This window comes from Schistocerca piceifrons, chromosome 1 (assembly GCF_021461385.2).
Source record: "Schistocerca piceifrons isolate TAMUIC-IGC-003096 chromosome 1, iqSchPice1.1, whole genome shotgun sequence".
NCBI lineage: Eukaryota > Metazoa > Arthropoda > Insecta > Orthoptera > Acrididae > Schistocerca > Schistocerca piceifrons.
The window spans coordinates 512,452,422-512,470,051 of record NC_060138.1 but is presented as its reverse complement, the minus strand read 5'-3'; the positions used below and the strand labels follow the sequence as shown (position 1 = coordinate 512,470,051).

General features: G+C 47.1%; 2 protein-coding genes across 2 annotated transcripts in view; one reads left to right on the top strand and one right to left on the bottom strand.

Annotated features, from left to right (window-relative positions):
- The window catches only part of LOC124742884 (mediator of RNA polymerase II transcription subunit 15-like), a 77,359-nt gene that overhangs the window by 41,369 nt on the left and 18,360 nt on the right, over positions 1–17,630 (bottom strand). The window lies entirely within an intron of this gene.
- Positions 2,726–17,630, top strand: part of LOC124789099 (myrosinase 1-like) — a 190,114-nt gene continuing 175,209 nt past the window's right edge. The window contains exon 1 of the mRNA XM_047256391.1: positions 2,726–2,792. The gene's annotated coding sequence lies outside the window, so the exon portion shown is untranslated. The remainder of the gene's footprint in view (positions 2,793–17,630) is intronic.

Genomic DNA, 17,630 nt, shown 5'->3' with positions numbered 1-17,630 from the left:
TAACATAGGGACTTAATGAAGACACATACATATGTTATGAATTTTTAAACTTTCGCCGCGCGCTGACTCACAATGCATTGCGGTGACTGGTGATGGGAGAGCGATATGTAAATACACAGATGGAAGTGGTATCACGTGAACAAGGTATAAACGGGCAATGCACCGGAGAATCTGCCATTTGTACTCAAGTGATTCATGTGAAAATGTTTCCGACGTGATTAAGGCCGGAAATTTTTTTGGAAATTTGTGGTAAGGAGTGTGGGACCAAACTACTTAGGTCATCGGTCCCTAGGCTTACGCCCTACTTACTCTAACTTAAACTAATTTATCCTAAGGACAACACACACACCCATGCCCGAGGGAGGACTCGAACCTCCGACGGGGGGAGCCGCGCGAGCCGTGACAAGACGCCCAAGACCGCGCGGCTACCCCGCGCGGCGATTATGGCCGTACGACGGGAATTTTTTCAACGAGGAATGGTAGTAGGCGCTGGACGCATGGGACATTCCATTTCGGAAATCGGCAGGAAATTCAATACTCAGAGAGCCACAGTGTCAAGAGCGTACTAAGAATACCAAACATAAGGCATTACCTCTCAGCACGGACAACGCAGTGGCCGACGGCCTTCATTTAACGATCGAGATCAGATGTGCTTGCGTAGAGTTGTCAGTGCTAACAGACAAGCAACACTGCGTGAAGTAACCGCAGAAATCAATTTGGAACGTACGATGAAAGTATCCGTTAGGACAGTGCGGCGAAATTTGGCGTTAACACGACATCGCCTACAGCGCCTCTACTGGCCTCGTGGCCATATCGGTTGGAATCCAGACGACTGGAAAACCGTGGTCTGGTGAGATGAGTCCCGATTTCATTAGGTAAGAGCTGATAGTAGAGTTAAAGTATTTCGCAGGCCCCAAGACGAACATTTATGGGACGTAACCGACAGGTCGATTTGTGCACAAAAATCCTGCATCGGCAACACTTTCGCGTTTATGTGCTGTTATAGAGACAGCTTGGCTGAGTATTTATGCTGGGTACTTCCAATGACTTACCGAATCCACGCCACGACGAGTTGCTGCACTACGCCGAGAAAAAGGAGTTCCGACACGATATAGGGAGGTATCCCACGCCGGCCGACCGGTTCTAGGTGCTTCACTCCGGAACCGCGCTGCTGCTACGGTCGCAAGTTCGAATCCTGTCTAGGGCTTGGATGTGTGTGATGTTCTTAGGTAAGTTAGATTTAAGTACTTCTAAGTCTATGGGACTGATGACCTCCGATGTTAAGTCCCATAGTGCTTAGATCTATTTGAACCATTTGAGGTATCCCGCGACTTGTTGTGCTGCTCCTTACAAATCAACTTAATAGCATCGCTAAAGGGCTGTGGGATTCCTACAAATCCTACTTTATTGGGACCCTTACGAATCTGAATATAACCTAAAACCTTCCGCTCCAATAAAGTTAGAAAAGCAACACTAATTAAAACACCTCAATGTGTATGCAGTACTTCACTTGATAATGGACACGCGGTCGACATAACAATAATAGATCTTACGATAAATAGTCGTCGAAGGCGACTATGATATACTTCAAAAAACCGAAAATATGTTTAGGTTTTCACGCCATGGACAACGTATTGAAGAAAACTGCAGAAAATCTTTTCTAATGGTCCGATGGCAATTTGAAACCCAACTTCCAGGAATACGAATTCACTGTGTTTACCAATCCACCGGATCGTTTGGTTTTGAGGTTGCCGCGCTGATAAGTACTGAGATTTCTTACTAAATATCGATTTACCACCATGGAAGTAGATACAACCGGTGCGAACATTAACGTGTGGTGTAACTAGGCTGCTTAGGCTTTTATATTGGTAACGCCACGTAGCGCTCTGTATGAAAATCACTGGCTGTGCTGTGTGCAGTCTATGGCTGTTTGGCATTGTTGTAATATTCGCTATTGTAATGTTGGGCAGTTGGATGTGAACAGCGCGTAGCGTTGCGCAGTTGGAGGTGAGCCGCCAGCAGTGGTGGATGTGGGGAGAGAGATGGCGGAGTTTTGAGAGCGGATGATCTGGACGTGTGTCCATCAGAGACAGTAAATTTTTAAGACTGGATGTCATGAACTGATATATATATTATTACTTTTGAACACTATTAATGTAAATACATTGTTTGTTCTCTATCAAAATCTTTCATTTGCCAACTATGCCTATCAGTAGTTAGCGCCTTCAGTAGTTAGAATCTTTTATTCTGCTGGCAGTATTGGCGCACGCTGTATTGCATTAGTTTGAGTAACGAAGATTTTTGTGAGGTAAGTGATTCATGAAAGGTATAGGTTATTGTTAGTCAGGGCCATTCTTTTGTAGGGATTTTTGAAAGTCAGATTGCGTTGCGCTAAAAATATTGTGTGTCAGTTTATTGTTGATCAGAATAAGTAAAGAGAGTAATGTCTGAGTACGTTCAGTTTTGCTCAGCTGCTTGAACAGCAAATAGCGTAAGAGGTTCATCAGAACAGTCATTCATAAATTTTTCTAAGGGGACGTTTCAGCGGTCGATAACAAGTTACATGTTAGCTTGATACGTACATGGCGAGTTAAGCGACTCTAGGTGTTTGGATGGACCCCTGTTACTTGACCTAGATTTTCGCTGAGCGTTAAGGTGTCCGGTCACGTGACAACTTGCGCCTGAGGACACCCGGACTGCCTCTGTTATCTCCTAACGCGGACTCGGGAGGAAACAGTTGTGTCAGAACTGGCCTCACAGCTGCACAGCGCGGAACGCCTTCCCTGCGGAAAGTAAGTCGACGTTCACCGTCAGTTTTGTTGTGGAACTCCTTCCACTGCCTATAGTAGTAAGATTTTCTTAGAAATTGTTATGAACATAGATTATCGGAATCAGAGGATTACAGTCATCGTACAAGACGAACAGAGTGACCCACCCTTTTTTTTTTTACCTCCGTACCTCTCTAGCGGCGACCCCACAACATCACCATTATCTACTCTTCCATGTACGTTCCGCTGCGATGTGACGTGATAGGATCAGGGACAAGTGTTCGGTAAAATACTTTTTCCCAGGTTTCTTCAGCGCATCGCAAAGCAAAATTAGTCTTTCGCAGAGTAAGATTGTTGCAGATGGTTTGCATCTTTTTTGTTCTCAATCTACACAGGAGCTCTTTTGTACTCTCTCACAGGGAGGAAAAAATGATAAAAGATTTGATTTTAAAGGCCATTCAGTACAGAGGTAATTACACAGGCAGCACAAAGCTAGGAAGGAAAAAAGGAAAGAAAGAAAGATTAGAATTTAACATTCCGTCGGCGTCGGCCATTAGAGATGGAGCACAAGCTCAGATTGGAGGTTTCGGCCGCGCTGTTTCAAAGGAACCACTCCGGAATTTGTCTTAAACGATTTAGGGAAATCGTAGATAATCTAAATTTGGATGACCGGACGGGGACTTGAACGGAAATCCTCCCGAATGCGAGTCCAGTGTCTCAGCAATGCACCAACTCAGCACTTGGAGGTCAGCTGCAATTCTCCCGATAACTAAGCCGGTGACAGAACAAATACCCAATTTCGTGACTATCGAATTCACTCATATATGAACATTTCAAATATGCTTCATGCTAAGAACATAGTTCAAGCAGAATGAGTTACTTCGTTCAGCTCGTAAAAAAAAGAAATTCTTAATATCAGAATTAGTAGAGAGCGGTCAGAAACAGTCTGAAAAGCTTGTAAGGGTACTTCAGGGTAGGCTATGCTGAGAAATAATTGTTAAGACGAAAATTCGATGTGTTGAGGCGTTTCCGAGTTAATTAGTATTGAAGTTAGCCAATCAGGCCGTTGCGCGAGCGCATTCAAACGGCCCGCCAGATACGATTAGTATCAGTTGTTCTCATAGCGTTGCTGACAGCGCACGAGACTGCTCAGCTTTTGGCTCGGGCTCGATGCTTACTGACGTCCCATGTTCAATTTTTGAATCACCCTCCTTTTCAGTTTTAGGAAACCAAATGAAGAACATTTTTGGAGTCACCGTCTATGGATGTCCGGTTGAATTTGCAAACTCACCGGCCTGACTGGCTAAATTCAATGCTAATTAACTCGGAAACGGCGCAACGCATCGAATTTCTTTCTTAACAGTTATTTCTCAACATATTCTACACTCCAAGGCCCTTGCTGGGTTTTCAGACCGTTTCCGACCATCTTGTATACATCTGGTAATCCAGCTGAACAAGAAATACTTGAATAATGATAACTGAAACCAACAGCTGTATTGAAACCCAACATGCCACCGGTTTCAAAGCAAAAAGCGTCATCTTCTTGCCTCTGTGTATGAAAACGTACATGGCATGTTAGAAAAACAAGAATGTACAGACAATAAAAATCATAGTTTGGTACTAAAAAGTGGATAAATCACGTCATAAAATTACATAATAAAAATATACTATCGTTATCTATGCAAAACGAAATTCGGCATCTAACTTACATTGCTTAATCTTTTTCCTTCTCTCTTTTTTCAATATATTTTTATCTTTTACTCCGATAATTAAATTCTCTAATTATGTAATGTACGCGACGGGTTCCAAGAGTACAACGACTTTCACCAGCAAAACAATCGACATCAGATATATCCCTAATCTGAACCTCTACAATTATGGAGTACAAAACTAACAACAACAACTACTAAACAAACTAATAACATAATACCAAACAGCTGGAGTAGCTAAACACTGCATCAAAAACTATGAACAAACGTTCAACACAATCGGTGCTGAAGTCACAAAAAACTAGAAACACATGCTCCATTGTTGTTTCTATACACAGTCACATCCCTGTAGTCCATCACCACACTAGCATGGCGAATGTGTAACTTGTGTAAGTAAAAGTCCTTAAATGCAATATCTCCAAAGTAACAAAGAAAAAGTTAGCAACGTTTCTTATAATTCCAGGAAATTTACTGGACGTAAAACAGGGTTGCAAACGTTAGTAACATCTATTGTCAGTATGTATCCACAGGATTAAAACTAGCATACACGATACACGCGGACGAACAACTGCCGATGAACATCTCGCGTGGCAAATTCTTTCTTTATATGTAACAATAGCCTATAAAGTAAACCAGTAGATGTCAATCGGTAACACCAATAGCCACATATATGTAACATACGCATACAGGACCATGAAATTAGGAACGTCCATATAGAATCCAGCGGAATAAAACCAACAAAACGTACGTATTAACATACAAAAGGAAGATAATGAACTCCGAAGAATCCATAAGAAGCGGAGGGAACCCAGAAAATAACTTAACACAAACACGTTTTCAGAAAATGATGTCAGATAGCCTTCGCAGGGTTTCTTAATAACATACTTGGAAATATTGGAAGCAGAACAAATGGTTCAAATGGCTCTAAGCACAATGAGACTTAATATCTGAGGCCATCAGCCCCCTAGACGTAGAACTACTTAAATCTAACTAACCTAAGGACATCACACACATGCATGCTCGAGGCAGGATTCGAACCTGCGACCGTAGCAGCAGGGCGGTTACGGACTGAAGCACGTAGAACCGCTCGGCCACAGCCACCGGCGAAGCAGAACAAGTAATATCTTTCCATCACTCTCTAATGTAAGGAAGAAAACAACATTTTCCCCCCAGGGGGTCCACAACTCTTTCGTGGATACGTGCGTGGCGAGCACGGGGCCCCGAGCCATTGCAGCCTTCTTTCTCTCCCGGGCTGCATTTCCTTTCCCTTCCCCTCCTTTCCTCTCCATACCCCTTTCCCCTCGCCCTCTCCTCTCCCTCTATTGGTGTCCTTGCTTATGTTGGCCCCCGCTATCCTCCTGGTTCTGTTGGTTTTACACTCCGGCTTTGTTGCATAATCATCTCCTCCTTTTGGCATTCCTTGGTCCCCCTCTGGGGTTTGACCTCCATTCCAAAATTTCTCTTCCGCAGTGTGAGCCATTTGGGGAAGAGCACCTTACCTAGTGTCTCCGACGTGTGCCCTCCTAGTACATTCCACCTTTTCTTTTACGTCGTTGTCTGATGCTAGGGTGCATAGCCAGCACGGTAGCCAGCCCGTGTGGTGGGGTCGCTATGTACCCTTTTGGTTGAGCCCCCTGAACACACAGGGATCACACTTCTGATACCTGAGCTGTGACCTCCTCATGCATGCCTTGGAGTGGTTGCTCGTCATCCTGGAGCATCGGAACTCCCGGCAATGGCCGCCGTGCCAGACGGCCCTTGCTGTGGCTGGGTGGCGCCCGTGAGGAGAGCCCCTGATCGGAGTGGGTGGTATCAGGGCGGACGCTATGCAGATGAAACGCATACGGGTCCAAAACTCTGGCCGCTCTTCTGTGGCCGTCTCTTTGCGTGGTACTGATTCCTCAAGTGCTGCTTCTCTTGCCCCTTCGGCCTTCCCTTCCGTGGCTACCCCCTGGGAGGAGGGTCAGGCCCGTTGTCTAGGGGCAAAACCTTTCCCCCGTTATCTAGTTTGCACCAGGACTGATGGAGATACTTTCACCAGTGTCAAACCTTTATTCTTTGTGGAACACATTGAAGACAATTTCGGCGAAGTGGACTCCCCGAGCAAGATGCGGTCGGGTTCGTTACTGATAAAAACTGCTTCGGCTGCCCAATCTGCGGCCATTCGTGCCTGTACCCATCTTGGCACAATTCCCGTGTCCATTACCCCTCACCAGTCTCTAAATATGGTACAAGGTGTGATTTTTCACAGAGACCTCATCCTTCAAACTGATGAGGAACTTCGGGACAATCTCGGACGGCGGGGTGTTCACTTTGTTCGGCGTGTTCAGAAGGGTCCTAAAGATAATCGTATTGATACTGGTGCCTTTATCCTGGCCTTTGAAGGGGATACCCTTCCTGAGAAAGTTAAGATTATGGTCTATCGCTGTGATGTGAAGCCGTACATCCCACCTCCTATGCGGTGTTTTAAGTGCTTGCGTTTTGGCCACATGTCTTCTCGCTGTACCCAGGACCCTCTCTGTGGTGACTGTGGACGTCCACTCCATGAGGGGAGTCCCTGTGTTCCCCCTCCTGTATGTGTAAATTGTCATGGTAGTCATTCTCCACGTTCAGCAGATTGCCCAGTCTATAAGAAAGAAAAAAAGATACAGGAGTATAAGTCTCTTGATCGTTTAAGCTACACAGAGGCCCGTAAGAAATATGCCCGATTGCACCCTGTGTCCATGACATCTAGTTACGCCTTGGTTACATCTTCATCCCTTCCTCCCCCTTCCTTACCCCCATCCCGGACCCCTCTCCTTCCCCCCTCCCCTGCGGCTCCCACACCTTCTCCTCTGGGCGCTGCTCCCCCTCCCCAGCCGGAGAAGTGTCCCACTCCTTCGGCGTCTGCCGGGCAAGGGCGCCTCTCCCGGGATGCCCCTTCCCGGCACCTTCCAGGTCAAAGGTCTGCTGCAGCGCGGCGACCGCGAGAGCCGCGGTCTATCGGCCCCCAGGTCGCCCGGTCTCTTTCTGTTCCTGATCTTGCTGCAGCTGGCTCCATTACGCCACACAGCCCTCCTCGATCTCAGCCTGAAAAGAAGAAGAAACATAAGTCCCGGGACAAAGAGCCTCTGGTGTCACCGGAGGTCCCTTCCCCGGCTTCACAACCGGATTCTGACCTGTCGTTTATGGATGTCGCCCCCTCCTTGTCGGTGACGGGTGGGGACCCGGCGGTATGACTGGATTTAGCGTGTTCAGCCCTCATTTAAACCATCGTTCTGTGGTTCTCCAATGGAATTGTAATGGCTACTATCGTCACCTTCCGGAATTGAAATCCCTTCTTTCGTCCTACTCAGCAGCTTGTGTGGTTCTCCAGGAATCTCATTTTACTGATGCTCACTCACCGACCCTCCGTGGGTTCCGTGTTTTCTGTCGAAATCGGGTCGGACCCTTGCGGGCTTCTGGTGGCGTTTGTACGTTGGTCCGTACAGACCTTGCTAGCACGTGGATTCCTCTCCAAACTACATTGGAAGCGGTTGCTGTTAGGGTCCACTTAGACTCTGCAGTCACAGTATGCAATCTTTATCTCCCTCCTGACAGGACTCTTACACCTGCTGCCTTAACCACCCTTCTTCAGCAACTTCCTCCTCCCTTCCTCCTCCTTGGGGATTTTAAAGCTCATCATCCTTTGTGGGGCAGTGCCTTTCCATCTAGACGAGGTCTTCTTATGGACCAATTTATTGCAGACCACGACCTGTGCCTTCTTAATGATGGCTCCCCTACTCATTTCAGTGCTGGTCATGGTACCTTTTCTGCCATTGATCTTTCTCTTTCTTCTCCCTCTCTCCTCCCTTCATTACACTGGTCGCCACACGACGACCTTTGTGATAGTGACCATTTCCTGTTGGTTATCACGCTCCCTTCCCGCTCCCCGATGGACAGGTTACCTCGTTGGTCTTTCCACCGCGCCGATTGGCCTCTATATACTGCACAGGTCGAGTTCTCTCCCTCTTTGTCGGGTTGTATTGATGACGTCCTACGTGACGTGTCTGACGCGATTGTTCGCGCTGCTAACCTTGCTGTCCCGCGCTCATCTGGACAATTTCGTCGTCGGCAAGTCCCGTGGTGGAGTACGGCCATTGCCATTGCCATCCGTGATCGCCGTCGAGCTTTGCAACACTTTAAGAGGCACCCATCTGTAGCCAGCCTTTCTACCTTTAAGCGCCTTCGCGCTAAAGCCCGTTATTTAATCAAACAGAGCAAGCGGATATGTTGGGAACGATTCGTTTCTTCCCTTGGTTCCACTGTCCCTCTGTCACGGGTATGGGCTACACTTCGCTCTCTCCAAGGTTGCCATCGGCAGTCCACCCTCCCAGGCCTTCACCTCCCAGATGGCATTTGTACGGACCCATTAGTTCTCGCAGAACATCTTGCGACCCATTTTGCAGTGGCATCAGCGTCGGCCTCCTATCCAGCTGCTTTCCTTCATCAAAAACAGCAGGCTGAAGCTGTCACCTTATGTTTCACCACTTGTGAGTCAGAATCTTACAACGAACCTTTCACTGAATGGGAATTTCTCTCTGCTCTATCTTCTTCTCATGATACGGCCCCTGGCCCAGATTCCATTCATAACCAGCTGCTTCAACATCTCAGTGCTCCACAACGGCACCATCTTCTTCGGGTGTTTAACCGTATCTGGCTCCAGGGTGACTTCCCTTCTCAGTGGAGGGATAGCATTGTGGTTCCTGTCCTTAAGCCTGGTCAGAACCCCCTATCTGTTGACAGCTATCGGCCAATTAGTTTGACCAATGTTGGTTGTAAGTTACTTGAACGGCTGGTAGCCCGTCGGCTCACTTGGGTCCTCGAATCTCGGGATCTATTGTCCCTTTACCAGTGTGGCTTTCGAGAGGGACGATCTCCAATCGATCATTTGCTTCGCTTGGAATCCGCAGTTCGGCAGGCTTTTTCCCAGCGCCGCCATTTGGTTGCAGTGTTTTTTGACCTTCGCAAGGCCTATGACACGGCCTGGCGCTATCACATCTTACTAACCCTTCATCAGTGGGGTCTTCGGGGCCCACTCCCGATTTTTATCCGCCAGTTGCTGATCCATCGGTCATTCAGAGTTCGAGTTGGTACTGCTTTTAGTTCTCCACGGACCCAGGAGACGGGCATCCCACAGGGTTCTGTCTTGAGCGTCCTTCTTTTCCTCATTGCTATCGATGGACTTGTGGCCTCTGTCGGTCCCTTGGTCGCCCCTGCCCTGTATGTGGATGATTTCTGCATTTGGGTTAGTTCCTCCTCGATGCCATCTGCAGAACGGCAGCTCCAGGTGGCTATACGGCGTGCCTCTGCATGGACCCTCTCACACGGGTTTCAATTCTCTCCTTTAAAATCGCGGGTGGTCCACTTCTGTCGCCGTACTACGGTCCACCCTGATCCAGAGCTCTATCTCGCTGCACAAAGATTGCCTGTGGTTCCACAGTTTCGTTTCCTAGGTCTTCTTTTCGACAACAAGCTCACTTGGCTGCCCCATATCAGACTCCTGAAGGTAGGATGTTTCCGTAAACTCAATGTCCTTCGCTTCCTTGCCCACTCCTCTTGGGGTGCGGACCGTTCCCTCCTCCTCCGTCTTTATCGTGCTCTAGTTCTGTCACGTTTGGACTATGGTTGTCAAGTTTATGGTTCAGCTGCTCCTTCCACGCTGCACGTGCTGGATCCAGTCCACCATCATGGTATCCGTTTGGCCACCGGTGCCTTCCCTACTAGCCCTGTTGATAGTCTCCTGGTTGAAGCTGGGATCCCCCCCCTTTCTGTTCGGCGGTCCCAGCTTCTGGTGCCTTATGCCCTTACTATCCGTTCTTCTCCCGCTCATCCTTCCTATTCTATCCTATTCCCAGACCATGGACGTCGCCCGCCTGACTCCCGCCCTCGGGCGGGTTTACCGGTTGGGCTGCGCCTTGCGTCTCTTAACCGTGATTTTCGGCTTCCTTCTTTGTCCTGTCTTCCTCGCTCCCTCCCCTCCACTCCTCCTTGGTTAGTTCCTCGGCCTCGAATTCGGATGGATCTCCGCCGCGGTCCGAAAGATTCCATCCCCCCGGTGGTGTTCCGTTCCTTTTTCCGCCAAATTTTATGGGAGTTTCGGGATGCTGTTGTTTTTTACACTGATGGCTCTAAATCTGCTGATCATGTTGGGTATGCCTTCACGTCCTTTGTTGGAACGGAAAATCATCTACTGCCACCCTCATGTGGGGTGTTTACTGCGGAATTGATGGCAATTTCCCGGGCCCTTACCTTTATTAAACAATCCCAACACAACTGCGTTTTGTTATGTACGGACTCGATGAGTGGCCTTCTTGCTATTGACCAGTGTTTTTCGCGCCATCCCTTGGTCTCTGCCATCCATGACCATCTCGCTGATCTTCACCGTGCTGCTTGTTCCATTGACTTCCTATGGGTCCCGGGCCATGTGGGTATCCCGGGTAATGAGCTCGCTGATCGTTTGGCTGGGGGAGCAGTTACTTACCCCCCGTTTTCTGTAACCCCTCCTGCAGCGGATTTACGGCTTCACATCAAATCCCACTTTGCACAGTCAAGGGCCAATTCTTGGGAGGCTACTCCACTGTCTAATAAACTTCGTGCCATTAAGGTGAATCCAGGCCCATGGCGTTCTTCCTTTAGCCTCTCCCGCAAGGACTCGACCACACTGTGTCGTCTCCGCATTGGCCATACCAGGCTGTCCCATGGTTTCCTTTTGCGTGATGAGCCACCCCCGCTATGTGGTTGTGGAGCCTTCCAGTCAGTGGCCCACATTTTGGTTGAATGCCCCCTTCTTTTGGCTCTGCGTGCTAAGTACAGACTCCCCCACACTTTACCTTTGATGTTGGCTGACGATTCCCGGATGGTCTCTCTGGTTCTAGGTTTCCTCCGGGAGAGTGGTTTTTATTCTCAGTTTTAAAGTTTTTAATCTCATTCTGGTGTTGGGGCAGGGCGGTGAGTGTTTGGGTGTCTCCCACTGTAGGCAGTGTTCAGAGATTCCCGATTCACCTCCCTGACAGGAATCCTCTTTTCTTTCCCTTTTACTCTGTTTTTACCCCTTCTTTTTAAGGCTTGGTTAGTTTTTCTATTCCCATACGTACTTTCTGCAATATAGCAGTTGTACCTTTTAAGTCACAGGTGGTCTTGCCTATGCTGCTTCAGCATAGTGTTGGGTTCGTTCTCTTGCCAACTTCCCTCATTTGTTTTTACTAATGACAACGTAACTGCCCTTTTACGTTTCCCCTTTTTCCGTTTTATTTTTCTGACTATACTGAGATGTCCCGTTAGCAGAATGGAGTCTATTTGAAACAAGGGACTGATGACCTTGCTGTTTGGTCCCTTTAACCTCAAACAACCAACCAACCAACCAAAACAACATTTTGCCTGTTCTGTTAATGGCTATCTCAGGGTCACTTTCTCGAGTTTTAGTTGTTGCCTTGAAACAAACAGAATCTTGACAGAAGGAAGTTGGGTGCTTACGTGTTTGTTATTAAAAGGTGGTGCGTGGTAGGTGCTTTGGTAAGAGGTGACTCCTGAGCATATTTGCGCGAAGGCTGTATGCAGGTCAGCATGGACTTCAGATGTCGTTCAGAAATGAAATGACTCTGCATGACCAATATTGCTTACTCTAACAACCGAAGTCTTGAGCGACCTTCCAGCAGAACCTGAAGTGCCTCACACCAGACATAACATCAGTGTCCTACCACAGTAAGTATATGTGTCTCCGTCTTTTTTCTCTATGCTGTAAACTTCATCCTGGGCAAATCCTTATGTTTAACTGATCGTCTTGGATTCTCAATGTTCCCAATTGAATCATTTATTAGAATCCTTCATTTCCCATGAGCTAACAGATCTGTCGTTCTAGTAAAACAAATTCCCTTCAGATCACCGAAGTTAAAGACTATCGGGGTTGGCTAACACTTGGCTGGTTGTCCGTCTGGGTCCACTGAGCGCCGTTGGTAAGTTGGGTGCACTCAGCCCTTGTGAGGCAAATTGAAGAGCTACCTAGTTGAGAATCAGTGATTCCTGTCTCGTAAACTGACAATGACAGGGAGTGTGGTGTTAGACCGTATGTCCCTCCATAAACGCTTCCGGTGACGCCTATGCGCTGAGGATGATGCGACAGTCGGTCGGTACTGTTGTCTTTCAAGATCTGTTCAGACCGAATTTAGTTCGTTAGACTAACCCCATCTTTCCCCATTCTAAAGAAAAGTCAACTTGCCAAAAAGTTAATTCTATCAGAATTCCTAATTAATGTTTAGTTTTCTATTAACTGTACTAGAACCTGCAAATTCCGTGTCCTGCAGGTTCGTAAATTCATCTGGTCCCTGGACTAACTATTTTATCACCGACCTACAGTCCAAACAACACTTGGAGTTCCTCCCAGTAATTACAGAAACGCCCGCCCGGTTAGCCGAGCGGCCTAACGCACGGCTTTCCGGAGCGGGAAGGAGCGCCTGGTCCCCGGCACGAATCCGCCCGGAGGACTTGTGTCGCGGCCCGGTGGGCCGGCCAGTCTGTGGATAGTATTTAGGCGGTTTTCCATCTGCCTCGGCAAATGCGAGCTGGTTCCCCTTATTCCGCCTCAGCTACGCTATGACGGCGATTGCTGCGCAAACAAGTTCTCCACGTACGCGTACACCACCATTAGTCTACCACGCAAACATAGGGGTTTCACTCGTCTGGTGTGAGACGTTCCCCGGGGTGGCGGGGGGGGGGGGGGGGGGGTCCACCGCGGGTCGAACCGCACAATAACCCTGGGCCCGCCCGGAGTGGGGCGGCGGAGGTGTGAAGTGGACTGCGGTAGTCGTCGTGGAGTTGTGGACCACTGCGGCTGCGGCGGGGACGGAGCCTCTCCGTCGTGTCTAGGTCCCCAGTTAACATACAATATTCAAATACAGAGACACTCTGGCCGTCGTTGGTTGGAGACTTTCTTTCTTTCCTGTGCATTCAGACTCATCTTGAGCAGATACACAGGCTCTTTATAATGAAAGTACAGCTACTCACGGAGGTCGTGTCTGCTGAAATGGCTATACAGCAGCAAAACATGCTAATGTATTAATGCAGAAGTGATTTACGGCGGAGAAAAGTAGTTCCAATTTTGGCCACCAGGAGCATACCTGGCGGTGTACAGCATCTCGTCGACGTCTCCGATGCTGATTTTGAACAAAGTCTGTACGCGGCGGTCAGTAATAAAATCAACATTATTCCTCTCTCACTTGTTGGACATTTTCTGCCCACGACCAGTTCTTAGTCCATTACATACAGAAACATTTCTATACGTCTTTCTTGCATTCACAGCGCCAGATTTGCACCTGGTGACCATTTCAACTAATTTTTCCCAGCGTAAATCGGTTCCGCACTTACGTGTTGAAATATCGACCACATTTCGTTGCCATACGATAATTAAGGCCCACAATGGACCTAGGTCAGTAGCTGAGCTTTAGTTACAACCGCACGAAGTCATAGGTTCTCACTGGCTGCCTCCAGTGCTACCACACTCACATGTGCCCGGGATATTTAAAAGCCGCAAATCCAAAACATTTCTTATTCCCTCTGGTTTTCTTTGTTACTGTTTCATTATTCCCCTTTATCTAATGGCAGAGTAGTTTACGCTTTCTACTAGCTTTTCACGTTCCTAAATCACATTGGAAGTTTCAAGCATTGTAGGTTGTTATTTCTACTCATATTTACGGCAGGAAACAGAATTTTTAAGATCGCCCTGTAACAAAAAGTCAATGCATGCTTGAACTCAACAAATCCATTATATCTGAAGTCTAGTTTCGTGGAGAAGTCAGGTTCAAAGACTCCTTCAGCCATTTTGATTTAACTTCTCCGTAGTTTCCCGTCCTATACACTAAAGTGTCAACAAACAGTGTTAGACTGCGGCCCAACCCGTCTGACAGGTAGTTTAATACGCGAAGAACAGGAGTGGTCCTATCACATTCGCGTGAACATTGCTGACGGTATCTACGTTGACAAATACCGAGCGCCCGGCACAACGTACTATATTCGACGAGGGGCGTTCACTAAGTATGGCAACACAGCATTTTTCTCGGCCAGTTTCGGTTGAAAAAAGGCGTAACTTGTTTTGAGACATCGTGAAATATAACCGCTTCAGCCACTACAGTTCCATGAAGTTCCGATTTGTGGCGGTGCTATATGTAGCCTTCAAAATGCCATCTGTAACAGAGGTACTCAAGCATTAAGTTTCTTTTGGCCGAAAACCAGCGCATCGCCGATATTCATACACGTCTGTAAAGTGTCGACAGAGACCTGACAGTGAACAAAAGCACGATGAGTGATTGGCCGTGGCGTCTGTCACCATCGCAACAAGTTCGCGCTAATCTGTCCGATCTCCCGGCCGGCCGCACAGACTGTAATGTTGAAACGTACGAACACTCTCATTTGAGGTGATACACGGAACACAATCAAATACCTCGCTGCTCAAATGGACCTCTCTTTTGGTAGTGCTGAAACACATGTCCATCAGTTACGGTACTCAAAGGTGTGTGATGCTGGTCTCCTTGCCGCCTAACAGCAGACCACAAAGAGCAACGGAGGACCGTCCGTGACGAATTACTTGCGCGTTGAGAGACTGATCGCGACAATTTTTTGTCGAACATCTTATGAAACATAGGTTCATCACTTCTAACCGGAAAGAAAACAGCAATCCATGCAGTGGCGCCACATCACCTCTCCTCCGAAGAAAAAATGTCAAAGCCACTCCCTCAAATGGTAAAGTCAGGACGACGGCCTTCAGTGAATCTGAAGAGATTATTCAGTTTGGTGTCCTCCTTCATGGTGCAACGATCAACTCCGAAGTATACTCTCAGGAAACTGACCAAACGACTTCCGCACCCGAAATGAGCTCACAAAACTTCTTTGGATTGTTCTTCCTTGTCCATTCTGCAGCCCAGACCTCGTACCTTCCGTCTTCCATCTGTTTGGCCCAATTAAGGATATCACTCTGCAGGAGAGGTTATTGATACAGCAAGACGTTGGCTTCGATCTCGACCAGTAGAGCGGTACTATGCGGGCATAAACCCCCCCCCCCCCCCCCGTTAAGTGCCGTGATGCCGTTGCATTGAAGGGGGGTTATGTTGAAAAAAGGGTTTCGTAGCCGAAAGAGTGGGGTGTAATATGGGGTATTGCAATGCTGAATAAAGCCAACCCGCTTTCAGAAAAAGATGTGTTGCGTTACACATTGAACGCCCTTGCTATTATTCAAAAAGCCTGTATTATTCAAAAAGCGTTCCAGTCAGTGACACAATATCTTGAACCCATTCCGCATTATTGGACCTATGTTAAGTGCCTATAACGTGGTGCTGTGCTGAAAGCTTTCCGGAAATTCGGGAAAACAGGATCTGATTGTTGACCATGTTCCATCCATGCTAATAAATGATTAAAAATTTTCGTCTCTCTAGGAAACCCGATATATTCTAGCTCAGAACAAGTTCCACAGTACTCCAGCAGACCGATATTACGGCAATCAGTCTATGATTTGCTCATCCGTTCTTTTGCCCTTTTCGTATACAAAGTAGTATTTGTTTTTTCCAGTAGCTGTTTGGCATTTTTCCTTGGTAAATAATGATTGTGTGAAGCAAAATACTGTTTAGCTACTAGGAAGACATCAGCCAGCATGATTTTGTTTTTTGTAACTGTGTTCGTTACGAACATGTGGACAGCAGTTCGTCTTTTCTTTTATTCGATAATCGACTTCATCTCCTCAACACCTGGTGCAAAATATAGCACAGTGTACCACTCGACGTAAACATGACCTTATTAAAAACAAACACAAAACTGTCTTTCACTTTCTCCTATTAGCACACAGCACAGGTATCCGTATAACGTGACTCGTCCAATTGGGGTTGGCAGCAAACAAATGGAAATAGAAGAAAAACGCACACCGTTCATTCGGTCAATTGCCTTCAGTTGTAATTTTGTGCGAGTACAACTGACGCCAACGCAGAAAAAGTAGATATGCTACTAATGTAAGGAGATTATAACTTATCGGAACGATATTCACAATAACATTTTCTTATTTACAATCTGGGTACGCGTAATAAAGTACTCAACGGGTTCTTGCCTCGTTGAATACACCGGTTCCCATCACATCACCGAAGATGAGCAATGTCGTGCGTGGGCCGAACGTGGATGGGAAACCGCTCGGGTGCGTCACTCGCTGTTGGCTTCTTTCCGTTTGCCTTTGCGACAAAGTGGAGGAGGGATGTTGACTTAGAGGTCCTGATCACCAGACTTCTCGCCAGTGTCTTGAATTAAATTGCAAAGCTCTCTGCAGTGTCTCTTGCAGTGTGGGATATGACAGTATTAATGGAGGCTGCGCGGGATTAGCCGAGCTGTCTTGAGGCGCTGCAGTCATGGATTGTGCGGCTGATACCGGTGAAGGTTCGAGTCTTCCCTCGGGCATGGGTGTGTCTGTTTGTCCTTAGGATAATTTAGGTTAAGTAGTGTGTAAGCTTAGGGACTAATGACCTTAGCAGTTAAGTCCCATAAGATTTCACACACGTTATTAATGGAGACCCGACCGTCCGAGGGGGACGTTAAATTCGGCGACCCCCTTGGCTGCTATTCGAGAAGATTAGGCTGCATATCGACACGCGACTTTACCGCCTCGTTTCCCTCATCACACAACGCGAGTGGACGACTTACGTTAGCACGGCGACCTGGGATGTATGCCAGCACAGGACAGTGCCACGTACTGTAATACGTTCTGAACAGGTATGGAGGCGAAGAAGTGAATTACCGAGTAAAAAGTGTAGAGTTGCTACTTAAGAAATACGTGCTATTACTACACCTTCGTAACGAACAAAAATACGAGAAAGTCAATCATGCTGGTAAATGTCAATCTGTTAGTTAAACAATATCTTCTTGATATTTATTCCAGTCCACTGGGACGCGGTGGTACACCAATCTCACTTTGTGATTAATATTAAAAGCTAGTCCCAAGTTTGCAAAATACTCTTTACTAATTCAAAAACCACGCATTTCACCTGGGTAGGACAACGTAATGTTTTCTAGAAGAAAAATAAAAAATGTATATAATAAATAGCATCTCTTCTTGCTGTTTATGAATCTTTTCTATTTAAATATTGTACTTTCACATACTTGACATTCC